A 27454-nucleotide genomic window follows, 5' to 3' on the forward strand; every position below is an offset into this window, starting at 1 on the left:
CCTCAACCATCTGCTATGTGGCTGCCACTCTTGGAATTCTACAAAAATGGCTTTTCCAGAGGCCTCCAGTGACTTTGTGATCGCCACACCCCAAGGCCTTTCCTCAGTTTTGGGAACCTCCTGTCCCATGTTTTCTTCTCTTAACACGTCTGCCCCTGCTCTGTCATGGCCCTTCCTGGCTCGTCTCTCGCCTTTCTGAGAGACCCAGCTTTGACTCTTACTTGCTCCCCATCCTTCTCTCTACAAACTTGCTCTTGGTGACCATCCCCTCTCAGCACACACAGTTATAATTAATACACACACAGTTTCCAAATCTATATCTCCAGCTTCTGTGTGACCATGGGCAAATGATCTCACTGAGACTCAATTTCATCATTTATAAGTCAACCATGTGACACCACCTGAGGTATTCAATGGCCACCTCAGAATTATTACGTTTCACCCTGGATCATCCTTTTTCCCCCCACACAACTCCTTGTCCTGTTGCTGTTGCTGTTTCTTCTCAAGGTACCTGTATTGGATAGTTAGGCTAAATTCATTTGCTGTGACAAAGAAGCCCCAAGTCTCAATGGTTTACAATAACAAAGGTTTATTTTCTTATTCTGTGACATATGCCATTTGATGAGCTCTCTTCATTCTGGAAGCCAGGCTAACAGAACAGCCCCAATCTGGGACATTGCTTATGTCAGAGGGATGAGAAACAAGGTGGTGGACCAGTGTGTGATTCTTCAAACTTCTACTCACATCCCATTGGTCAAAGCAATCTTGTGGTGAAAGCTGATTTCGTGAGGTGGGATATATTGCCTTCCTAAGGGACCCATAGAGAAGGGCAGCAGATTTTTGAAACAAATTGTGTAAACATGTGTTGTTGTTTCTTGACGGAGTCTTGCTCTGTCGTCCAGGCTGGAGTGCAGTGGCATGATCTTGGCTCACTGCAACCTCTGCCTCCTGAGTTCAAGCAATTCCCTTGTCTCAGCCTCCCGAATAGCTGGGATTACAGGTATAAGCCACCACGCCCGTCTAATTTTTGTATTTTTAGTAGACACAGTGCTTCGCCATGTTGGCCAGGCTGGTCTCGAACTCCTGACTTCAGGTGATGCGCCTGTCTCAGCCTCCCAAAGTGCTGGGATTACAGGCGTGAGCCACCACACTCAGCCTAAGCATGTTTTTTAAACAATGATGAAATCTTCTAGAGTTAGTCTCCCAATGACTGGGCTTCATACGCGTCTCTGACCTCTACCTCTCCCTGATTCCATATCACTCTCTTGCAAGGTATTATTATTATTGCTGTTGTTGTTATTGAGACAAGGATCTCTCTATGTGACCCAGGCTGGCCTCGAACTCCTGGACTCAACAATCCTCCCTCCTCAGCCTCCCAAGTCACTGTGACTACAGGTGTGCACCACCACATGCAGGTGCCAGCTATTGTTAATTGTTTTCTCATAGTGTCTCTTGAATTCAATACTTAATCATGGTTTTTATTTTATTTTATTTTATTTCATTTTATTTTATGTTTTGAGACAGGGTCTCATTCTCTTGCCCAGGCTGGAGTGCAATGGTGCAATCTCAGCTCACTGAAACCTCTGCCTCCCAAGTTCAAGCAATTCTCCTACCTCAGCCTCCCAAGTAGTTGGGATTACAAGTGCCCACCACCACATCCAGCTAAGTTTTGTATTTTCAGTAGAGATGGTGTTTCACCATGTTGGCCAGGCTGGTCTCGAACTCCTGACTTCAAGTGATCCACCTGCCTCAGCCTCTCAAAGTACTGGGATTACAGTCATAAGCCACTGTGCCCGGCCTATTTATTTATTTTTTTGAGACAGGGTCTCACTCTGTCATCCAGGCTGGAGTGCAGTGGCATGATTGCAGCTCACTGCAGCCTCAACCCCCGGGCTCAAGCGATCCTCCACCTCAGCCTCCGTAGTAGCTGAAACTACAGGTACATGCCACCACACCTGGCTAATGTTTGCTTTTTCTGTAGAGACAGGGTTTTGCCATGTTGCCCAGGCTCGTCTCGAACTGCCCGCCTTAGCCTCCTAAAGTATTGGGATTACAGGTGTGAGCCACTGTGACTAGCCTGATCAAAGTTATAATTTTTATAGCCAATTTCCCCAATTCCAGTCTTTGTCATATTAGTTAGTGCTCAATATACTTGTGATTATGTTATTTTGCTACTCAAAAACTTTGGTTTTTTTGTTTTTTTGTTTTTTTTTGAGACAGAGTTTCACTCTTGTTGCCCACCCTGGAGTGCAATGGCGCCATCTCGGCTCACCGCAACCTCCATCTACCGGGTTCAAGCTATTCTCCTGCCTTAGCCTCCCGAGCAGCTGGGATTACAGGTATGCAGCACCACGCCTGGCTAATTTTTGTATTTTTAGTAGAGACAGAGTTTCTCCATGTTGATCAGGCTGGTCTCGAACTCCCGACCTCAGGTGATCCACCCGCCTCGGCCTCTCAAAGTGCTGGGATTACAAGTGTGAGCCACCGCGCCCGGCCCAGAAACTTTCAATAGCTCTTCATTGCTTTGGGAGCAAAACATAAATGATCCTGGTGTTCAAAGTCTCTTCACGGTAGAGGTCCTAATCTAGATATCCAGAATTATCTGTATGAACCCTCCACTGTGGTCAACTTAATCTACTTGCCACTCCCCAAACACACCTCTGCCACTCTCTCTCCCTGGAATTCTTCCCACCTTGTCAAAATGCTACCCATCTTATAAAGCCTATATCAAATATTTGTGTATATTTTATTGTCTCTATTGGATTGTGTGTTCCTTGAGGACAAACAGAGTATCTTTCACATTTGTGTGTTTCATGGGCACCTTGCCCATGGTAGGGGAAGGGGAAAAATTAGCATTTATTGAACACCTCCCGTGTGCCAGAGATAGTGGAAATTGCTTTACGTATGCTATCTCATTAAACCCTAAGAGCAACTCTATTCAGTAGGGATTATTATTCTAATTCATTGATCATGAAATTGAGGTTCAATGGTGTGATTTTTCCAAGGTCACAAAACTAGTTATTGGTAGAGTCAAAATTTGAACCTAAGAGCTATCTAACAATAAATACATTTGAGGAAGGAAGAAGCAAATAATTATGCTCACAAAGGATAAATCACAAAAGAAATACAAATGACTAAAAAACACATTGAAAAATTCAGCCTCACTCATCAACTTCCAAATAGTAATGTTTTTTTTACCAATCAAAAGTTATTAAATACACTGGCCGGGCATGTGTCTCACGCCTGTAATAGCAGTTCAAGACCAGCTTGGCCAACATGGTGAGACCCTGTCTCAACTAAAAATACAAAAATTAGCCAGGGATGGTGACATACACCTGAATCCCAGCTACTTGGGGGCTGATGTAGGAGAATCGCTTGAACTGGTAGGCAGAGGTTACAGTGAGCTGAGATCAAGCTACTGCACTCTAGCCTAGGTGAAAAAGTGAGACTCCATCTCAAAGAAAAAAAAGTTATTAATATGCAATACTATGTTGGCAAGTGTTGGGGAACAGGGACATTTTGCACTATAGGTAGAAGCAAAAATTGGATCATCTCTGGAAGGCAATCTGACCTTTAAAAATGTGCAGAGCCTTTGACCTAATTAACTCCACTTCTAGAAATGTATCCTGAGGAAGCAGCAAGAGATGCAAAAAAGCATTTATAATTAATTTATAATTAAGGATGTTTTTCATGGCATGGAAAACCAGAAACAAGCTAAATGTCCAACAATCAGTGTTTATTAAATATACTGTGCTCACACTTATCATTGAACCCAGTATAACAATAAAAAAATTATAAAAAGATGCTTCATGACATGGGAATGTGCTCATAATGTATTAAGTAAAAACATAAACCAGGTGGCAAAAGAGCATTGCAATATGATGCAATATATTTAGAAAATTATGAATATAAAATGACTCAACGGATATATTCTAAAATGTTTAATAGTGTTTATTTCTAGAGATGGGTTTTATTTGCATTTTGCTTATTGATATTTTCAAACTTTCCACACTGAGTGTACATTACTTTTTAAAAATTGGGGAAGGGCGCAGTGGCTCATGCCTGTAATCCCAGCACTTTGGGAGGCCGACAATAATTAGCCAGGTGTTGCGGCGGGTGCCTGTCTACTCAGGAGGCTAAAGTAGGAGAATGGCATGAACTCGAACTGGGGAGGCAGAGGTTGCAGTGAGCCGAGATCGCACCACTGCACTCCAGCCTGGTGACAGAGCGAGACTCTGTCTCAAAAAAAAAATAAAGTAAAAATAAAAATTGGAGCCAGTGCATGGCCAGAGGGAGGGGGAAGAATGTGTTGATATTAACTATGCTTCCTAGGATCAGAACAATCAAAACACATCAGATATGAGGCCTTCGGAAGGGAGTGTCATCCACTGCCCAGCCCCTGCAACACCACACTGTTGGGCTGGGCAAGCTTCTGGAACAGTGGGAAGTGCGGGGGCGGGAGCGCCTCACCTCAATCTCCAATTCTGTTGCTTGTCAGAACAGCACCCAGGGGCCTGTTCGGAGGCATCACGGTGGTGCCTAGCTGATGGCCAGGGCCCCAAGAGAGGCTTCAGTGTAGGAAGCCACTGAAACTTAAAGCTGCGGAAGAAACACAGGTGCAGATTCCAGAGGAGGAGTTCACATATTCACCTCCCGGAATGCTATCTGGTTTGTGGTCAACCTCACCACCTGAGGAGCAGAGCAGGCTTGAGGCCAAGTGAGAACACAGCCTGGGAGTGAGTCATGGGAGATGGGAAAAAAGCATAGCAACCAACAGAGACTTAAGCTGAAACCAAGTGTAGGAGTTGACAGAAATGAGGGTGGATACAGACTTGCAAGGACTGACTTTGAAAAAGAACCTGTTTTTCCAACCAGGAGCCTGGATGTTTTTAAGGGCAGGTTACCTTCCATAGTAGATCTAAATTTTGCTTTTACCAAAAGCAGGAACTTTTTAGGTGCTATGTAGCCCCTAGCTCACACAAAACCATTGGTTGTTGTTTTTTAAAAAACAAACAAATTTTGATTATAAAGAAAATGCTCAACTGAACAATATACATATGATTCAGCCCTCATGGAAACTTTTTAATACCTGCAAAGCCCCTGACTTGATTCTTTACATCTGTTTTTCAAGGTAGACTAGCAATGGCATGATCTCCATCTGGCAGAGTTACAAACAAAAACAAAAACAAAAAACCCTAAGAAATGAAAATCACATTTCCACAGCTTGACCATGTTGAAAGGTGATACCACAAGAGTCAACCTCACTGGTTGATTTACTGCTCAAGAGCAGTTCTCAATCCCCAATTCCTTTTTTTTTTTGAGATGGAGTCTGGCTCTGTCGCCCAGGCTAGAGTACAGTGGTGTGATCTCAGCTCACTGCAACCTCCGCCTCATGGATTCAAGCAATTCTCCGCCTCAGCCTCCCGAGTAGCTGGGATTACAGGTGCACACCCCCACACCTGGCTAAATTTTGTATTTTTAGTAGAGATGGGGTTTCACCATGTTGGCCAGGCTGGTCTTGAACTCCTGACCTCAAGAGATTCACCTGCCTTGGCCTCCCAAGGTGCTGGGATTACAGGCATGAGTCACCATGCCCGGCCCCCAATTCTGTGAAATTCCATGTAACAATATTTTTTTCTGGGAAGTGCAAAGCTGTGATTTGGTAGAAGGAGTGCAGGGCTTGGAGTTGGAAGAGCTGCCAACCACCTCACTCTCCAAACTATTGCAAACCATGAAAGTGTGAGTTCTAACTCCACATTTGACAGTTGATTAACCTCTTGAGCCGTGGTCTCCTTGTATGTAAAGTGCAGTTCACTCCTCCAACAAATATCTATTGAGCACCTACTGTATGTCAGATATTGTGCTAGGCACTAGCAACACAACTATGAGCCCTTCCTGACCCTCAGGGATTGGTAAACTAAGGCCAGGGACTGTCTTTGCACCCTACAAGTTAAAAATGGTTTTCACACTTTTGGATTTGTGAAAAAAATCAAAAAGAATGTTTTGTAATTTGTGAAGATGTATATACAATTCCAGTGTCAGAATCCATAAATCATCTATTATTTGAATACAGTCACATTCATTAGTCTATGCATTGTCAATGGCTGCTTCCAGACTGCAGTGGCAGAGCTGAGCAGTTGTAACAGAGACCATATGGCCTCCAAGGCCAAAAGTACTTACTATCTGGCTTTTTACAGAAAAAAAATTTAAAAAATTGACTGATCCTTGGACTAAAGGAAAAAAAACAAGGTAATTACAGATTCAGAAAAATTCTATGACATTTAAAAGGTGGGGACTGGGTGCGGTGGCTTATGCCTGTAATCCCAGCACTTTGGGAGGCTCGGGTGGGCAGATCACATAAGGCCAGGAGTTCGAGACCAGCCCGGACAACATGGTGAAACTCCCTCTCTACTAAAAGTATAAAAATTAGCCCAGCGTGGTGGCACACACCTGTAGTCCCAGCTATTCAGGAGGCTGAGGCTGGTGAATCATTTGGACCCGGGAAGTGGAGGCTGCAATGAATTGAGATTGCACTACTGCACTTCAGCCTGGGCAACAGAGCCAGACTCTGTCTCAAGAGAAAAAAAAAAGAAATTAAAAAGGTCGGAGGGGTGGAATTTTTCAAGGCTGTTATAAAGGTGGCAATTAAAGCGCCTAGAGAGGACACTGTTAACTTCCACAACTGGAGTATTTCCAGGTCCTACTGGCCCAACCTGGTGCCAACCAGCTGAAAATAACAGGTGTGTCCAGAACATCACTGGTTCCTGCCCTCCGATCACACTCACGTCCTGCGGATGCTCTGCGCTGCGCTCTCAGGCTGCCCTCTGGGGATACACCTGTGTACGTGACAAGAGTGCTGCTTCCACTACACCAGCGGTGTAGGTGCCAACATGGAGTTACGCCTCTGCTGCCCTCGCACTCACGGAGATGCTTTGCTGCACAGCGGGGTGAGGACGATGACCCTCTCCTCCACTCAGTATCCCTGAAGTAACTTTGGAACCTAAGCAGATAGCTGTGGCCTCTGCCTCCCTGACGCCCTGTGGAAATGACTCCTTTAGTCCCTCCCTGCTGCCACCTGCCACTGGACTGGAAGACAAGGTCAGGGGTTGGCACTGCCTTTTTTCTATGCAAAATTCTTCCCCCATTTCCTCTCTCCCTATGTTGTCTTCCCTTTCTCTTTTTCCAATGCAAATGCCCAGTGCAAATGGATGCCCATATGGACCAATGAAGCAGTGTCCTCTGGCTGCATAATCTGCTGTATAATTCATATGATATGGCATTATCGGCATTTCCTAATCTCCCTCCCAGTCGGCCACCCAGCCCCTTGTCTTTATCCTACCCCAACTCCCTCACCCACAGATATACAGTAAGGTATTTGTCTATTTGAATTGATGGAACTTGGGGCCCGGCAGTTCAGGCAGTCAGTCCCAGTCACCTTTGGCTCCTTCGAGTCATCAGATGGGACCCAGGCAGGTCTGTGAGTGCATCAGTCCCGGGCCAGTCCCCAGGGCCCAGCATGCTGGGGAGATCTGGGTGTCTGTGGAGGGACCACACAATGGGATCAGAACCTTGAAGGAGGCGCCTGCCCCTGGTGGCCTGCAGGGCATGCTGGCCTGCCCTGAGCTGCTTCTTGTGGCGCCAACATCCTGCCACTTCTCTCCTGCCTCTCTGCATAGGCTCCGACTGGGGTATCATGCTGTGAAGAGTCCACCAGGCCCTGTGCCACCAACTAGGCCTTCTCACAACCATTACTTAAGCTTACCTGAACTTCGCATGCCCCCGGGACCTTGCACCTGTGTGTCCAGGCTGGGTCAGCACCTTTCATTGTTCCCTCCTTACTCCTGCTTGAGCTTCCTACCCCTAAATTTAAAAAAAAAAAAAAAAAACCAATCTTCAGCTACCTTCTTTAACCCAGAAACTCTCCTCAGCTTGCATGAGAGAGGGGTGAGGCAGAGAATGACCCTGCTGTTCCGATGGATTAACTTCAGTCTTTCCCAGGTCGGATTCCTCCCCTCACTCTGAGGGGCCTGTGCCACCAAGGTCCCAGCGTGGCTCAAGGCTCAAGCCCATTTAACTACCATGGCAGCTGGTATCACCGCTTGGCTCCAAGTTCTACAGGAGCAGAACAAAAGGTGGGGAGACATGTGGAAGGGGCAACTATTAACACACATTGCACCATCTCTTGGTGGGCTCAGAAACTGGGGTGGGCCCAGACTAATGAGAAAAGGCCTCCAGTGGCCATTAGGTGGGAAGACAGAGGGTGGCAGTGAGAGGATGACAGGCCAGTCCTGTGCCCTTCAGCAGGGTGATGTCTACATTCTTCATTCCAGTACCATTTGTTCTTTTTCTTTTTTTTTTTATTGAGACCGAGTCTCACTCTGTTGCCCAGGCTGGAGTGCAGTGGTGCGATCTCAGCTCACTGCAACCCCCGCCTCCTGGGTTCAAGTGATTCTGCTGCTCAGCCTTCTGAGTAGCTGGGATTACAGGCGCCCACCACCACGCCTAATTTTTGTATTTTTAGTAGAGACAGGGTTTCACCACGTTGGTCAGGCTGGTCTCAAACTCCTGACCTCATAATCCGCCCACCTCGGCCTCCCAAAGTGCTGGGATTACAGGTGTGAGCCACCGCGCCTGGCTATCTCTGTTCCTTTAAGGAGGCAAGAAAGTAATAACAAAGGGACAGAAGAAAATATATACACAGGACTGCCAAGCAATCCTTCTCTGTTTCTCATTCCAAGCATGTGATGTGTCCAACTCCCTTGTCTCGCTGTACCTCCTAACCAGGATAGGATTATTTTAAGTAGGTGAAAAATGTCTTTGACCATGTAAGGCCTCCTGTAACTCTCAAACCTGTTTTGTAAGAGTCTGTGCTCATTTTAATTTAATTAGCAAACTTGGAATTGCTCACACTGTTTTCTGATTCTCCAAGATTCATGAAAATGTATGCAAAATGTTATATGGAATTGGTAAACTATGGTACTCTGTGTCCGTACAGCAATGCCCTTAAAAAGCAAGCTATCTGAGGCTGTGATCAGGCAAGCTTCAGAACAATTCTCCCACTGGGTGGGAAGTTGGATGGGTGGCTTCCAAGGTTCCTTCTCACTCCAAGCTCTTACGACACTAAGGTTAATGGACACTGAAATGCAGGCCAAGAAAAACCACCTAACGTGAGACGTTAAAAAAAGACTTGACAATGTATTTTACCCAGAACACGGTGAGCCCAAACATTTCCAACTAGAGCTGTCAACAAAGAATGTGTTTGAAAAACAGTCAGAATTTAAAGTAAACTTCAGCAGGCAAATGATAAGCCTTCCCTAAAAAGGTAATCACATGGTGAGTGACCAGATTTTGGATGTGGTCCAAAATGCTTTCACATTTTTAACTCCAAATGGGCTGGGGCACTTGCTTTGGGGATCAAAAACATGAAGAGTTAGGATGATTGCTTCCTACTCAGCAGGCAGCCGTGGGAAGGCTGCGAGAAATAAAGTACATGGTGGTGACTCTGAAAAGCCAGCCAACCCCTGAGAATTGTGGTGCAGGAAGAAAGGGACATAGAGTGGGCACGCTGTGGTCCCAGAGCCATAGGAACAGGAGGTCCTGGAGATACCGGGGCACCCCTCAGTCCAGTTGCTGATGCCCTGGCCATGGGGTCGTGTGGGGTAGTTTGCCATCCTCCTTTCTCCCAGATGCTATTCCAGACCAGTACAGCACCACATTCAGAAAAGTCCTAATTCCTTTGAGGCTCAGACGCTTCAACCACATCAAACTCTACCTTTTATTGGGGTGTGAAGGAGCTTTGGTTTTGGCTATATATGCTTTACAAATTTTTCTTCATTGTGAAATGGATCATATTACGAAAGAATGTGCATAACGTATATGTCCAGCTTAAAGAACAATAATAAAAACCAGATACCCATGTCCACACCACCCAGCTTAAGGAATTGAATATTGCCAATACCTTTGAAGCTCACTCCATGCTCACCCTTCCCAATTGTCTTGCTCTCCCTTCCCAAACCCCGGGGCAAGACACTGACCTGACACAGGTGTTACTCATTCCCTGGCTTTCCTTTATAGTTTTAATCCATTTATTGTGGATCCCTAACCAATATACTGCTCAGAGGTGCCTTTTGTGAATTTCACCTTCTTAACATGCTGTCTTTGCTCAACAGTATTTTTAGAATTTGTTCATGTTGATGGGTATAACTGTAGTTTATTTGGTTTCTTTGCTTTATGGGATTCCATTATGCCAAAATTACTTGTTTATTCTATTACTTATGAATATCTGGGTTGTTTCCTTTTTTAGCTATTATAAACAATGCTATTACACACATTCTTGTACATGTCTCCCATAGAGTATGTGCAAGAATTCCCCTCAGGCAGAGCTACTCGAAGTGTAGCTGGCAGACTCACTACTGGTGCCCAAACTTTTATTGCTTTACAACAAGGTCAGGAGCTTGAGCCAGGATATAAAGCAGCTACATCATTCAAGTCACGATTTAGTTCAACTGCTACTTTTTTCATAGCAGGACTTCCTTTCAAAAGAGCAATTGGGCTGGGCCCGGTAGCTCACACCTAAAATCCCAGTACTTTGGGAAGCTGAGGCGGGCTGATCACTTGAGCTCAGGAGTTCAAGATCAGCCTGGACAACATGGTGAAACCCCATCTCTACTAAAAATACAAAAAGTAGCCAGACGTGGTGGTACGTGCCTGTAATACCAACCACTCAGGAAGCTGAGGCAGGAAGATCGCTTGAGCCAGGAGCCAGAGGTTGGTCACCAGTGAGCCAAGATCGCACCACTGCACTCCAGCCTGGGCAACAGAGAAATACCCTGTCTCAAAAAAAAAAAAAAAAAAAGTGCAACTGATTCATTCTGGAAGAAGCTCCTCAATTCCTCCTACTTCTGCTGCTTGGCAGGGCTCTTGGTGTCCTCTACCTTTTCTCTTCACCTTCATCTGCCAATCTCTGGGCACCCTCTCCCTCATCAGTGAAGACTTTGGTCCCTCACTCAGCCTCTCAGTTTTGCTCAATAAAAATGTGCTGCATGAGTGAGCCGAGATCATGCCACTGCACTCCAGCCTGGGCGACAGAGCAAAACTCCATCAAAATAATAATAATAATAATAATAATAATAATAATAATAATGTGTCACATGGATGAATGAATGAATGGTGTGTTCTTCAAACCCACACATTCACCTCAGGAGCTGCCATGTTCTTCCACGAATTCCACCTCCCCCGTTGATTTTTCCAGGGGGTGGGTAAGAGTCAAAGTCCTCCCCAGACTTTTTCATCCTGGAACCAAGAAAGGGGGTCAGTGTATCTCCAGCGTAAAAGCTAAGATGTCATTCACCAGGGCTGGCAGCAAGCCTACTCACCACCTTGGGAGGAAGCTGCCTGCAGTGACAGAGGACAGAATTGAGGCACAGAGAAGACAGCAGCAACACGAGTCGGAGCAAACATCCGGCAGCACCTGGTCCCTGAGTCCTGGATCCCTGGGCCCGGCTGCATTGGTTTCTCAGCCCCATCTTGGCTTCTCTTTTTTGTCCAACCTGGTTGAAATGGTTGTTTCATGTCTGGAAAGAAAATGAATAATACACCCAACTTTAGGCTTAGTGAGCTGCAGAAAGCTGGAATCAAGGCTGCCCTTTGGACTACAAAGCTGGTTATTACGAATATTTTTGAAGAATGTTGTTAATTCTTCAGATTGGTGTTACTGCAAACACCAAACTGAAACCAAAACCAAACCAAACAAAAACTAGCAAGCAAATAAGAGATCTGAGGTTGCCATATTGTAGTAAGGGGCGTTCCCATCTTTCCTGCTGCAGCTCAGGTATCAGCCGGACAGTTCTGCTTGGCGTGCACCTCACAAACACACACGCCTCAACTCTGATCTCAGCTCGGGTCTTCCCAGGTCCTCTTTCCCAGGGGTTCCCACTGTGGTCCATCACTCCATGTCACTTGACATCACCGGGAAGGCTATTTCACTACATCCACATATAAGGACAGGAAAACAGCCAAACAGCACACAACTCCAGGAAGAATTGTTGACACCAGCAGGGACAGCTAGGGGTCTACCTCATGCAGGGAAGTGGGAAAAAGGAGTACATGAGAAGCTCTGAGAAACAGCAGGACTCTCCCAAGGAATATTTAGTCCAGAAATAATTCTTTAAAGCTGGGTGGAGCCTTAAAACCATTTTGCCACAGAAATCAAAAGCCCTTTGTAGGCATTTCATCTGTGCCAGTCCCACCTAAAGTGGACACAAAGCACAGTTCCAGTCCCTCTCATCATGCCTACAGAGGACAGAATGGATCAGCAGTTCATCGTCTTTCCCATCCTCGATTCATCCTAGATGAAAACGGCAATGATTCTTGGGTCGCCTGATCACAGAGGGTACAGGAGAGGGGCACCTGGATATGTCATTCATTCCCATGCTTGAAGGTAGCTAAGGCTTAGAGAGGTTACGTGAATTATCCAAAGTCACACAGCCACTTAGTAACAGAACCCAGACTAGAAGTCAGAAACTCTTGTCTAGTGCTCTTTTCTCTCCACTGGGCTGCTTAGGAGCACTTCTCAGGCAATGCCGAAGACATTTCAAAGAGTGTGAATTGGAACTGAAACCAATAAAGTAACCACAATGTCCTCAGATATCCACATGACAGCCCTGGGATGTCCTGGGCGTTTTTTATCCCCATGCAAAGAGGTCCACGAGGGGCAGACAGACTCCTGTGGAACTGTAGGGCTGTGCTTTTCAAACACTGGATCATGAAATCAACTTGTGGGTTGAATATCCTTTCTGAATAGAATATAAAATATCAACACTGTATCATATGATAAAGTTAAATATTATTTCACAAAATCTTTGATACCATGCGTATGTGTATGTGATGTAAAAAGTTTGCTTTTTTCTTTTTTTTTTAAATGGTGGGTCACTGTCAAAATGTTTTGAAAACTCTGCTTTAAGGAATAACTTCTGGAGAAACTCCCAGCTGTTACAGTTCAATGCTTTTATATTCTCTGCAGGTAGAAATTAATGCAAAAATGCTTTTTATTTTTTAATGTAGTAAACAAGATTTAGAAGTTATTTTAGTAAAGATCCAATTAACCAGAACACTCAGGGAATTTAACGTCCTGGTTAATTGAATCTCTTCATTAATGAGGACAAATTGAAAACCCTTGTCAAATTCAGAGTCATAGAACATTATGGGTGGAAGAGACTTTGGAAATCGGTTTTCACCAACTCCCTCACTATCTTGCTGGCAAAAGCTGAGACCCAGAAGGAGAACGTGGCTTGCCCTAGGCCCTAAGGTCAGTTGAGGGTTCAAGCCAAGACCTCAGCCCATAAATCACCTGCCCAACTCTCTTGTGAGACTGGGATGAATCTTAGTGAAATCATGCATAATAACCCTTGGGCTTGCTTAAGACGAAAGCACAGCATTTAGCTTGTCTATTGCCATTTGCTTTTTCTCACAGCTCAGTGCAGTTGGTTTTACAGAATTTAGAACAAACACCAAAGATCTGCTGGTAGCATCAAAAGGTTGGTGTGGTGTGGTTGAGCGTCTTTCTCTCTGTCTCTCTTTCCGTCTCTCCTCTTCTTTTTTATTTATTTATTTATTTTTGAGATGGAGTCTCGCACTGTCACCCACGCTGGAGTGCAGTGGTGCGATCTTGGCTCACTGCAAGCTCTACCTCCCGAGTTCACACCATTCTCCTGCCTCAGCCTCCCAAGTAGCTGGGACTACAGGTACCTGCCACCACGCCCAGCTAATATTATTATGTGTGTGTGTGTTTAGTAGAGACGGGGTTTCACTGTGTTAGCCAGGATGGTCTCCATCTCCTGACCTGGTGATCCACCCACCTCAGCCTCCCAAAGTGTTGGGATTATAGGCATGAGCCACCGCGCCCGGCCCCTCTCCTTTTCTTTTTCTTTGTTTGCTCTGATCTTTTTTCTTCCCATACATTATTGGTTTTCCGAGACACAGGGTGATACCCTTTTTTTAAAATACATTTTTTATATTGCTCGAGGCTGAGAGAAGCTATTTTCATTCTTGGAACTCCCTAAACCATTCCTGTGACCCGTTTCTGCCTATAAGCCACTATTTAATGAGTTTTATCATATGGAGAATAAACCCTGGGAAACCAAAATGCATAGCCTTGTCCTTCGGTGGCATGCACTGTTCTCCATGCACATTTGTTCACTGAACTCATACACATAATGTATCAGGCACTAAGAATGCAGCAGGGAACAAAACAGAAAAATCCCTGCCCTTAGGGAACTTATACTCTAATAGTAACAAATAAGCACACAGTAAACAAATAAGTAAATAAGCACATGGTAAATCAGATGGCAATAAAGTTGAAGGAATAGGGTAAGGCAGGCTAGAGGAAAATAGGGATTTCTGAGGGTGGGTGGTTACTATTTCATATGGAGTAGTCAAAGAAGGCCTTGTGAATCAAGAAGCAGAGGTCTAAAGAAAGTAAGGGCATGAGGCAGCTCACAGTCTGGGAGAAGAGAGCTCCTGGCAGGGGAAAAACAGCACTGTGTCAGGCTACAAATACCTTCCATCGAGTACCAGTGATTTCTGACTCATCAACTCCACTTTGCCAATGACACTGTCCTAGAGGTTTTTTGTTTGTTTCTTTGTTTATTTGTTTGTTTTAATTTTGAGATGGAGTTTTACTCTTGTTGCCCAGGCTGGAGTACAATGACACGATCTCAGCTCACTGCAACCTCTGCCTCCTGGGTTCAAGCAATTCTTCTGCCTCAACCTCCTGAGTAGCTGGGATTACAGGCACTTGCCGCAATGCCCAGCTAAGTTTTTGTATTTTTAGTAGAGACAGGGCTTCACTATGTTGGCCAGGCTGGTCTCGAACTCCTGACCTCAGGTGATCCATCCTCTTCGGCCTCCCAAAGTGTTGGGATTACAGGTGTGAGCCACCGCACCTGGGCCCTAGAAATTACTAGATACCGATTTAGGGAGAAGACATTGCACTATTTCATTCCATGAGCCAGGATTCTGTGCTGAAATATACAGATGATCCTTGCCCATCTGATATTAGTGACGAATCAAAAAATGTCCACGCAGGTCAGGTTACAATTGCAGTAAAAATGTTGCAAAGGAGGGAGGTACAACATGCAAGTCTTCCAGAATAGGAAGAAGGATAATTTCAGGCAGAGGAAATAGTAGGCATGAAGGCACAGAGGTAGAGAGGATGGTGCATTCAGGGATCCTCTTTTGGTCTGGTTGGGAGGTGAGTGTCAAGAAATGAGGACAGAAGCAAGTAAAAAGTAGAAGAAGAAGGCTGGGCATGGTGGCTCACGCCCATAATCCAAGCATTTTGGGAGGCCAAGGCGGGCAGATCACTTGAGGCCAGGAGTTTAAGACCAGCCTGGTCGATATGGTAAAACCCTGTCTCTACTAAAACTATGAAAATTAGCTGGACGGGGTGGCACATGCCTGTAAACTCAGTTACTTGGGAGGCTGAGGCACGAGAATTATTTGAACCCAGGAGGTAGAGGTTGCAATGAGTCAAGATCGTGCCACTGCACTCCAGCCTGGGCGACAGAGTAAGACATTGTCGAAAGAAAGAAAGAAAGAAAGAAAGGAAGAAAGGAAGAAAGGAAGAAAGGAAGAAAGGAAGAAAGAAAGAAAAGAAAGAAAGAAAGAAAGAAAGAAAGAAAGAAAGAAAGAAAGAAAGAAAGAAAGAAAGAAAGAAAGAAAGAAAGAAAGAAAGAAAGAAATGGATGTCAGGACAGAAATGTGGGTGCCACTGTACCCTCTGTACATTATTAAAATGTTCTCTGTAACACTATTAAAATCCTTCATAGTTGAAATGAAAGAAGTGAGCTGGGGTGTGGTACTGTCATGGGGAGGCTCTAGAGAGGAAGACAGGAGCACACATAAAATCATAACTTTTAATTTACAGCAGAAAAATAAACTGATCAGACTCACCTTTTATAAAGATTCCCTTGATACACAGAGGATGAAAAGAGGGAGAGCGTGGAAGCAGGTGAATCAGTGAAGAGGCTGACAGATCCATGGTAATACAGCTGAGAAATTCCCTGGGCCCGCCCAGAGGGACTGACAGAAGACAGGAAAGAGTAGGCTGAAACTGATGGCTATTGTGAAGACAAGATTGACGCCACCCGGAAGGGGGTTAGATATTGGGAACAAGAAACAAGAGTAGGGGAAAAGGGAGTTGTTCTCTCATAGAAGACAGATATTGGCTTTAACACAGCAGTTGTAGAACTGGCCAATGAATTTGGGTTAGTAGATTCCAACTACAGAATATCACAAAATATAAGATGAGATATGAAATGCCATTAATTCTTAAAAAAAAAAAAACAGGATTTACATATCTCAATATCCCCTCCTTGGAGGGTATGCGTTTCCTCCTACAGTGATGTCGCTACTGAGAATTACACTGGGCTTCCGAAGGGGACTTCCCTTCATAACCGTATCCAAGAACTAGAAAATTCTCATCCTTTTAGGAAAATTTTGATTTTTGGAAGAGATGCAATGTCATTTGCTGCAAGCAGATCTGGGGTTGCCTGGGACAGGGAGATGGGATCATGGAGCAGGAGGGATGCAATACAGAAGGGTCACAAGAAAGTTTTGAAAGGTGTTGGACCTGTTTCTTATCTTGATTGTGGTGATAGCTGCATGAATGAATACATAAGTCAAAACTCATCAAACTGTACACCTACATATGTGTGGTTCGTTGTAGGTCAATTCTACCTTGAGAAAGCTATATTTAAAAAGTTATTTGCTGCAAAAAGTAAGGACTGAGGTCCATCACCAAGCTGAGGAATCCCCCCTCCTTTTTTTTTAAGTGAAAATGTAAGAGAATACTTTTCTTATGTGTCTTCCAAATTGACTTGGAGCCAATTCTCAATTGTAGGTGGTTGTTTTTTTTGTTAAAAAAAAAATTTACAGAATCACTGAAACAAGTGATCTTTCTCCACTATAGGACAGTCCTCATGTGGGCATGTAAGTTCTAGAACATATGTTTTTAAGCTTTACAGGCATGTTCTGCAATCTAAATTGGAATCCAGTGACTTGGTAGCTTTTGGTTCTTCTACTCAGGCTCCATGAGGGACAACTCTCCAGGTCTCAGATTTCCTCATCTGGAAATGTATATTTTCCCTTGCTTAGCTCATTTGTATAAAGGTTTGGATGAGAAGTGTCATCGCTTCCACTAGCTAGGATTTGGGTTTCAGACATCCAGGGCCAGCCTCACAGAGCTGGAATCCCAGAAAGCTTTCTTTGCACATGCACACACATACACACATGCACACCCAATCCCCTGCCAAGAAAAAAATTGTTCTCTGACCAGTTTGTCAATGTCTGGCAGTAGAGCATTTTTTCCTCCTTCCTTTTAGGATAAACATTTCCTTCTCTCAGAATCCTGTTTGAAAATAGAATCCTGGAGGTCAGGCCTGGATGCTGTGCCTATGAGGAGAGCTAAAGGTATCTGGCAGCACCATGAGGACACTGGTGTCCAAAAGAAGAGGCCACCAGAGGGGGGCAGGGAATGCAGAAGGGCAAAGTACCACCGGGGGCCTGAACTACAGCTACTTCACCATTGTCTTATTCATTCATTTATTTATTTATTCAAAAGGCACTTACGTTGCACCAACATACCCACCTTAATTCAACATCTGGGCTTAGTGCAGAATACAGTTATACAAAACAACAAGTGTAGCGAAGCTGATTAGCAAGCTAAAACTGCACTCTGACACCTGTCAATAGCAAGAGAGTTGGCCGATGGCTCAGCAGTTGGTCCCACAATAACTCTGAGGGCAAGACCACATGTTCATATCAACCTTTAACAGCAGTTTAGAATTAAATGAGACAGAATATTGACAAATGGAAATTTCAGGGAAGTATTAAAATATGAATGCAAAACAGGTGGGGACAATATTAAAATCATTCATCTAAAAATAGTCTAATTCCATGCAGTAGCCAAACCCTATTAGGTTTCAAGTTCATTTGGGTTCACAGTTTGTCTGCCGCCTTCTTTGACTTTATCAGGCCAAGATTGGGAAGAAAGAGGGTCCCCTTCACCATCTTTTGTTTATTTGTATTTTTTTTGTGTGAGACGGGGTCTCTCTGTGTTGCCCAGGCTAGTCTCAAATTCCTTTGTTCAAGTGATCCAGCTCAGCCTCCCAAAGGGCTGGGATCACAGTTGTGAGTCACCATGCCCAGCCCCCTACTCCATCTTTATACTCAACCATGCACTGGCATCATCTGAGGCCAAGGTCAAGAACTTAGAGTTTCAGGAACCAGGAAAAAATGTTAACAGGAGCTGCTGAAAGTTGGAAAGGACTTGGGAGTGATTTACAAGGAAAGTTCATCTCTTAAATCTCCCTTTTGATTTGTCTCCCTTCAGACAAACAAAAGTAGAACCGCAGTGGGGTCAGGCATAAAATTTCCAAACACTTGGCTGGGCATGGTGGCTCCCATCTATAATCCCAGCACTTTGGGAGGCCAAGGCGGGCAAATCATTTGAAGTCAGGAGTTCAAGACCAGCCTGGTCAACATGGCAAAACTCCATCTCTCCTAAAAATACAAAAATTAGCCCCGTGTGGTGGTGGGTACCTGTAACCCCAAGCTACCTGAGAGACTTAGGCAGGAGAATCTCTTGAACCCAGGAGGCAGAGGTTGCAGTGAGCCAACATCGCACAACTGCACTCCAGCCAGGGTAACAGAGCGAGACTCCGTCTCAAAAAAAAAAAAAAAATCCTGAACACTTACTTGGCATCTCCTGTGTGCCAGGTGCTTGCTAGGCCCAGGGCACATACAGGAGAAGGAAGTAAGGCCCCAGATGTGCCGCAGCTCACATCCACTCAGCTGTAACCCGGGGCAACAGTCTTGAGAAGCAAGCTTCCTCCTCAAAGCTCATCTGTGAGACTGGCAAAGACACAGCTGCCCAGGAAGTTCCACTGTTGAAGGAGAGAGTGGGAATCAGGGCCCAGGCTGGGGATTGTGGGGAGTTTCACGGTGCCTTCCACCTGCCATCCTACTACAGGAACTGGCCCCTGATAAAGGGCTGAACCCAGGATCCCAGGATGTATGCCATGTGACCCTGCGCTCTTGCCATCCCCTCCTTCTCCACACTGACTGGAGGAGGATTGGGAGGGGCCATCTGCCAAGCTGGTGACCCAGGCCCTCAGGCCCTATATGGACACGGGCTAGGGTCACTTGGCTTCTCTCTCATAGCAATGACAGCAGCCTCACTCCACTGGGTATGGCTGGAGACAGTATTGTTTTACATCTATTGCTGTTTGCACGCTGCTCTGTTGAATATGCCTTTCTCCTGGTGATGTGGAGTAAGCCAGATAGGGCATGAATAGCCAAAGGCAAAAGGGAGTCAGGGAAGAAGCTGGTGACAGGATGGGAAGGAGCAGGCCCTGAGCTTGCCAAGGCACCTGAAGGGGCCTGGGATGAAAGTGGCCAATGCCACTGCAGGGTCTTCAGAGCAAACCAGACAGGCTCCAGAGCCACCTGCTGTCCTCCCCGCTGCATGGCCCCTGGAAGGCTTGACCCCGTCTGGCTCCTGTCTTAGATATCTGTTAGATATCTGTGGATATCTGTGGGATGCTCCACATCACTCCACTTGGTGCAACATCAAACTCACTGCCCCAAACCCCTCTTACTTGAGTGTGCTTGAGAAAGTTTCTGTTCTGGCAAACAAATGAGCCAAATGGCAGTTGTGCCAGAAACTTCCCGCCTCTCTTGAGTGCAAAGGGTGGAAACCATGATGTGGTCCCAAGGAGACCAGGGTGGTCTTTCCTACAGCTCTTTGCCCATTTTGGAACAAAGAGGGTGAGCCCACAGCTCTGTTTCCCCGCTAGGCGCTTAGTATGTTTTTTGTTTTTTTTCTTTTACAAATCATTTTGGCAAAGTTTAGAGTCAGCAATGTTATACAGCAGAAATTTAACTAGAGCAGGGTCACACACCTGTGGCTCCCTTAATTAGCTGTGCGAGATTGGCCAAGTAATTTAAGTCTATGTCCTAGTTCTTTCATCAGAAATACAGGACAAATAATATTTGCGTTGAAGGTTTCATATGAAGATCACATGCGAAAACGGCACAAGAAGCCTTGGAAATGCATGAGTAAGAGCAACACTGTTTCATGAAGTGGGAATGAAAACGGGAGGTATGAGGGTGGTATCACTCATGTCAACCAGCCAAGAAGTCCCTACCATCCCCCTCCACCAAGCTCAATGGCCTCAACTAAAGAAGCCAAAAGATCAATCTCTGAATCCCTCCCAAACAACCCAAAGGCTGTGGCTACCTGCCTACACCAAAGTTGCTCATTCCACAAGGAACGTTAGCAGAATTGGCGTTTGTTCCCCTCCTCCACTCCCTCCACCTCCATCCTCAGATACAGATATAGATATATAGATTAGATAGAGATAGAGATAGCTATAGGTATATACATAGATACAGATATAAACAGGTCTAGATATAGATATAGTTAGAAACAGAGATAGATATAGATAAGTATAAAGATCAGCATAGATGAAACTGCCTTTGCAAAAATTATAACTAAGGAAATCATGAGAGTGAAAGAAATCAGACCTAACCAACTCCATCTTGCTTCTAACCTATAAGCTGTCCTTGTTCATTCCTGGGCATAGGCTGAATTAACTTTGGGAAGGAATTCAGTTCATGGCTTGACTCTGAAACAAAATTGATAATAGCCCTTTCCCAAAAAGACCTCCTTCTTGCCTGGGGGCCAGTCTGCTTTTGCAGGACTAACAAATTAGCTACAAGATTACAAATTACAGTTTAGGGCCAGGCGCGGTGGCTCACACCTGTAATCCCAGAACTTTGGGAGGCAGAGGCGGGCGGATCACTTGAGGCCAGGAGTTCAAGACCAGCCGGGCCAATATAATGAAACTCCATCTCTACTAAAAATATAAACATTAGCTGTGAATGGTGGTACATGCCTATAATCCCAGCTGCCCTGGAGGCTGAGGCAGGAGAATCACTTGAACCCGGGAGGAGGAGGTTGCAATAAACTGAGATCATACCACTGCACTCCAGCCTGGGCGACAGAGGTGAGACTCCATCTCAAAAGAAACAACAAGATAAAGAAATTTACAGATTAGGGGTCATGCAGCCTCTTGCTCCAAGACTCTGAACCTTCCCAAATTGCTCCTGGGGATAACATCACTATTGTGAAACCTAAGATCAGTGCTTGAGATATTTTGCAGACCCTGCACTTGATGGATCAGCTGACACCACCCAGACCGTAATCTGGCTCAACCAGTTCTGTGATCCCACCCAGGAACAGAAGACAGTAAGAAACACTCACTTCAACCCCCTATGATTCCATTTCCAACTGACCAATCAGCGCTCCCCACTTCCCAAGCCCCTACCCACCAAACCATCTTTAAAAACTCTGATCTCTGAATGCTTGGGGAGACTGATTTGAGTAATAGTAAAACTTCAGTCTCCCACACAGCCAGCTCTATATGAATTACTCTTTCTCCATTGCAATTCCCATCTTGATAAATCGGCTCTGTCTAGGCAGCAGGCAAGGTGAACCCATTGGGTGGATACATAGGTATAGATAGTTAGAGGTATAGGTATAGGTAGAGATAGAGAGATAGAGACAAAAAGATATGGACATCGCTTCCAGCTGCAGGTAGCCACACAACTCAGTTGAAAGTGGCTTTAACAGGGCCGGGTGTGGTGGCTCTCTCCTGTAATCCTAGCACTGTGCGAGGCTGAGGCAGGTGGATCACAAGGTCAGGAGATCGAGACCATCCTGGCTAACACGGTAAAACCCCGTCTCTACTAAAAATACAAAAATATTAGCTGGGCGTGGTGTCAGGCACCTGTAGTCCAGGCTACTCAGGAGGCTGAGGCAGGAGAATGGCGTGAACCCAGGAGGCGGAGCTTGCAGTGAGCCAAGATTGCGCCACTGCACTCCAGCCTGGGTGGCAGAGCAAGATTCCGTCTCAAAAAAAAAAGAAAGAAAGAAAGTGGCTTAAACAATAGAAAATTCTCATAACTAGTTCCCGTTCCAAGATGTGTTAATTTAGTGGCACCTCAGTGCCATGAAGGACTCAGAACTTCTCATTTCCTTCCTGTCATCTCTCCTACATTGGCTGATGTCCTCAGGCCTATTGCCACAGGGTGTCACAAAGGCTGCTTTAGTGCCACATAGTACATTCTCCCCCAGCCACATCCAAAAGCAGGAGGGGAGATTTTTCTCCAATGTCTCTTTTTATTAGGGCACAAAATATTCAGGAATGTTCTCCTTCTCACACACACCCACTTTGTATAGACACAGCCTCTCTGGAGGGAGTGGGCCCTGCCAGCAAGGAAGAAGGACAGGGTGAGGGGGTGGTGTGGAGCAGAGAGCTAAAGGGATGGGGAGAGGGTTCAAGTGCACAGAATGGCTCAGGTTCAAGAATTCAGTTCATTCTTGCCGAGCAAAGCAAGAGGAATTTGTTTCTGAGTCTTAACTGGCCCACAAAATTGCTGTGGAGGCTGAAGAGATCCTAATGGTCACCCTGCAGACCTGGGCCACCAAGCGAGCTGCTGCTTGGTCTGTGCTCAGAAAGCCAAGGGCTCCATAGCCAGACTCCCACGGCCAAACTCAGGAAGTCCCCAAGAGTGTTGCCATCTACACTGACTACATGATGCCCACCATAGGGCACACCACCCAAAAGGTGACTCAGCCTGCCTCCTAACACCCACAAGGCCAGGGACCACACACTGAGATGTCCACCCTGGCTACTGCAGAGAAACGAAACACTTCCCCAACCAAATTTTCTAATAGAATCTTGCCAACCCCCCAACTTCAGTCATTTAAATGTCACAGGAGAGCATCCAATGGGCAGAACCAAGTCACAGCCGAAATTATAGCTGCAAGAGAGTCTCGAAAATGTGATTGTTAGCTCTCAATCCCCTGCAATTACAGGAAGGCACTACAGAAGAAGGGTGGAAGACGCTGAGCTCCAGTCCCCCAAAATCTACCACAGCAGTTAGCTGTGTCTGCCACCCCCTTCTCTCCACAGTTTCTAACTTTGATTTGGGTCAGTCCATATGTTGAAGGGGAGAAGGGAGGAGTTCTAGCCCAGAATCCAGGGTTACAATGCATGACAATTAACATAGTTCATTCTCCTGGTCATGGTAATTGGCTGAGGCAGTCACATGACTTGTGGGCTGCTGAAGCTGATCAAACCTCAGGACTTTTGCTTAAGTTCCTGGAAAATGAGTTTTCTATTTCCAGCTGAACATGAAAAAATCTGGAGCTGCTACATCCACCTTCCACTGCAAGAGAAGAGCCTGTCTGAAAAATGGAGCAACTGAGATGAGGCAAAGCCAATATAATATTTTGAACCCTTGGATTCAGCCCTTCCTGAAGCCACCTAGGCTTTTTAGGTACATAAACCAGTATCTTTTCTTTTTGTTTAAGTCCATTCGAGTTGTTATCTGCAAGAAAAACAGATAGATGAAGGTTATCAAAGACTGACTTTGATTATTTTCTTGAACATGCAGGCAGTGGTCACTGGCTTACTGAGATCAGTCCTCCAGCTCCTTAAAAGTTAACTACTCACACTGAAGTGACAAAGTCCAGAGAAGGTGGAGAACTGGGAGCAGTCAGAGCAAGGGCTGCAGGATGGTCAGTGGCAGCCTCTGCTTTCCTCCATTCTACAGACACCACTCCTGTCTCTAACTTGCCCATGGGCTGGAGGTGTGCTAATTTTGCTCTCAAATATTTTAGAGGTCTTAACATCTTCCTTGGGGATGCCACTGAAAAGTAATAACATCAGAACACATTATTGCACTCTCAGATATATCTTAAAATACATACTGTATCGAAAATTTTGCATTTTGGATGAATACTCTTTCTCATTAATCAAATAAACCAATTAATAAGAACTAATGTATTTTTCTTTTTCTTTTTTTTTCTTTTTTTTTTTTTTGAGATGGAGTCTCACTCTGTTGCCCAGGCTAGAGTGCAGTCGCATGATCTCGACTCACTGCAACCTCCACCTCCCAGGTTCAAGCGATTCTCCTGCCTCAGCCTCCCAAGTAGCTGGGATTACAGGCACCCACCACCATCCTGGCTAATTTGTATTTTTAGTAGAGACAGGGTTCTGCCATATTGGCCAGGCTGGTCTCGAATTCCTGGCCTCAAGTGATCTGCCCGCCTCGGCCTCAAAGTGCTGGGATTACAGGCATGAGCCACCGTGCCCAACCTACTCCATTTTATATAATGTGATTATTATGCATTGCATGTCTGTATCAAGACATCTCATGTACCCCACAAATACCTACAACATACCCACAAAAATTAAAATAGAAAAAATGTTTTTAAGTGGCCGGGCGCGGTGGCTCAAGCCTGTAATCCCAGCACTTTGGGAGGACGAGACGGGCGGATCACGAGGTCAGGAGATCCAGACCATCCTGGCTAACATGGTGAAACCCGGTCTCTACTAAAAAATACAAAAAGCTAGCCGGGCGAGGTGGTGGACGTCTGTAGTCCCAGCTACTCGAGAGGCTGAGGCAGGAGAATGGCATAAACCCAGGAGGCGGAGCTTGCAGTGAGCTGAGCTCCGGCCACTGCACTCCAGCCCGGGCGACAGAGCGAGACTCCATCTCAAAAAAAAAAAAAAAAAAGAAAAAATGTTTTTAAGTATAAGGAATATTAAAAATATCCACAGAGAAAACACAAATGATCAATACATATTCATAAAACTAAAAAAAACTAATAGATTTTTCTTCCTTTCTAATATCAAAGATGTTGCATGTATGAACTACTCAATACATTTAAGCTGATTCTTTTTTTTTTAAACCACAGCCTGGATGAGGAGAGACAGAGGCCCAGGGAGCCTGACTGTCCTCAGCCTTGAGTGAACAGCAGGGCAGGGAGAACCCTGGTGAGTCAGTGCCCAGTGGACCCTGTGATGTGCGGCCCAGATCCCCCTTTGGGAAAGGAAAGCTGATTGCTCCAGATGCTGGAGGGGTTGTCAGCTGGAGAGGTCTCAGCTGTCAACTCTCTTGGGGGATTATCATGGCTGAAGATAACTGCCTCCCCCAAGATCATGCCTCCTTTCAAGCGCAGCCGGTAACCCCGATGCATGGAGGAAGGTCAGGCTCCCTCGCCTCAACTGGGATAAGTGAAGGGCCCGCCCAGCTCCAGAGCTCCCTGGTGCCTGGCTGAGGCCTTCATGGGGCCTGAATTGTAGTCCAGTTTCCTTCCCTTCCTTTCCCCTCCCTTCCTCAGGCGCTGATCCTAAAGGCACTCCCTAGTAAACATCCTGCTCTCTAATCTCCATCCGAGTCGGCTTCCCAGGAAACCGCCTGCGCCATTGTAACATAGGCAGGAGTTCCTGGACTCCAGGATTTAACCAGGTAGAACAGAAAAGAATTCTAAACCGATTTACAGCATCTATTCCTGCTGCCCCCCTCCCCACTCCATCTTCTTGTGGAAATAAAATTACCCTTCCTGGTCTGGCTGCATGGCCTACCTTCTCCCCAAAACTCCCCTGAACCCCGAAGCAGTGGCGTCCCTCCCTGTCCTAAATTCCCATAGCATTTTGTGTGTCCCCTTTTCAGGAAGCATCATCTGCTGGTATTTTCTCATTTCTGCATTTTCAGTGTCGGCCACTGAGTTCTTGAGTCCATAAGACACCTTCTCAGAGCCAGTTTTCTGACCTATAAAATGGGAGCAATGATACTCTCCGGGGGTTTAATGAGCAACCAGATAATCTGCTACCCCAGTGCCTGCCCCACAGGAAAAGCTCACTAGGCTAATTCCCTCTCTCCTTCTTCCCGAAGGGACCACTCTCCTCAGCCACAATGGGGGTTTTTCCCTCTTTCTACTCTTTGGGGAGGAGGGGGGCAGTAGGAACCCCCCGAGGACATTTCTGCCTCGTGGGTGTCTGCCTTCTCCACAAGATGCCCTCCATGGGGAACTGCTTACTTACAAAGAAAAGTGGCATCATTTGGGCTTTGAAGAGACAAAGGACTCACACAGGTACTCCTAAGTGGTCCAACTGCAGTTAGCTTGTCCTAGAACATCTAAAACTCCATCTATTTTTAGGACCAGAGTTAATTTTCTGGCTTGGTGTGAGCTGCCAGGATGGGGGAGGTAGTTGAAAGGAGATGGTGTTTCACTCCTAGGTCTTTACCCAAAGGAACTGAAAACAGGGACTAGGGCAGGTGCTTATATACCCATGTTCATTGCAGCACTATTCACAATAGCCAAGAGGTAGAAGCAACCCCAGTGTATCAACAGATGAATAGATGAAATGTGCCACACACATACAACGAAATATGCTTTAGCCTTAAAAAGAAATAAAGTTCTGGCTGGGCGTGGTGGCTCATGCCTGTAATCCCAGCACTTGAGGGGGGCCTGTAATCCCAGCACTTGGGGGGACGAGGGGGGCAAATCACATGAGGCCAGGAGTTTGAGACCAGCCTGGTCAACATGGCGAAACCCCATCTCTACTGAAAATACAAAAATTAGCCAGGTATGGTGGTGGGCACCTACGTAATCCCAGCTACTCAGGAGGCTGAGGCACAAGAATTGCTTGAACCCAGGAGGTGGAGGTTGCAGTGAGCCAAGATCGTGCCACTGCACTCCAGCCTGGGCAACAGAGCAAGACTCCATCTCAAAAAAAAAAAAAAAGAAAAAGGAAATGAAGTTCTGACACATGCTACAATGTGGATGAACCTTGAAAACATTATGTTCAGTGACATAAACTGAGACACAAAAGGGCAACTATTACATGATTCTACTCATATGAAATATCTAGAATACTGAAAGTCAGAGATAGAAAGTAGACTGGCAGCTACTAGGGCTTGGGAGGGGAGTGAGAATAAGGGGTTATTGCTCAATGTGTGCAGAGTTTCTGTTGGGGGCTATGTCAGCTAGACATGGTGGAACTAGACGGTGGGGATGGCTGCATACTAAATGTGAATGTATTTCATGCCACTGAAGTGTGCACTTAAAGATAGCTAAAATAGCAAACTTTATGTTATATACATATTTTAGCACAATATTAAAAATTATTGTAATATCTCGGAAACCATTACACTATAAGTGGGTGAATTGTATGATATGTGAATGATATCTCAATAAAATAGTTTATAAAAATAGATTACTATTCTGGGTCAAATTCAAAGAGCTGTGTAAATTTGAAGACCAAAAAAAAAAAAAAAAAAAGAAGAGGAAGAGGAAGAAGAAAAAGAAACAAAACCCCATAATTGGACAAGCAGAGTGACATTATTTTCAGCCACGGTCTCCCTCCAGAATTCCTTCTTCCTGGCACCCAGAGCCATTTTAGGGCCACTCAGTCTCCAGCAGAGTTTCTTGGAATTTGTTGCAGGCAAATGCAATCTCCCAGGACCTCAGTCATTTCATCTGGCAGCTAAAGACCCCCCAGGGTAGGGCAGGCCTTGAACGGATGCTAATGGTGTT

The 27454-nt window shown here is 45.4% G+C and overlaps 1 long non-coding RNA gene across 1 annotated transcript in view; it reads right to left on the reverse strand.

Annotated features, from left to right (window-relative positions):
- Window positions 1-565: 565 nt before the first annotated feature.
- LOC111545440 overlaps window positions 566-27454 on the reverse strand; it is a 56983-nt gene continuing 30094 nt past the window's right edge. The window contains exons 3-5 of the long non-coding RNA XR_002732456.1: window positions 23583-23778; window positions 11376-11573; window positions 566-808 (exon numbers count right to left, since the gene is read on the reverse strand). This is a non-coding gene — a long non-coding RNA (uncharacterized LOC111545440). The remainder of the gene's footprint in view (window positions 809-11375; window positions 11574-23582; window positions 23779-27454) is intronic.

Source organism: Piliocolobus tephrosceles, chromosome 15, assembly GCF_002776525.5.
Source record: "Piliocolobus tephrosceles isolate RC106 chromosome 15, ASM277652v3, whole genome shotgun sequence".
Lineage (NCBI taxonomy): Eukaryota > Metazoa > Chordata > Mammalia > Primates > Cercopithecidae > Piliocolobus > Piliocolobus tephrosceles.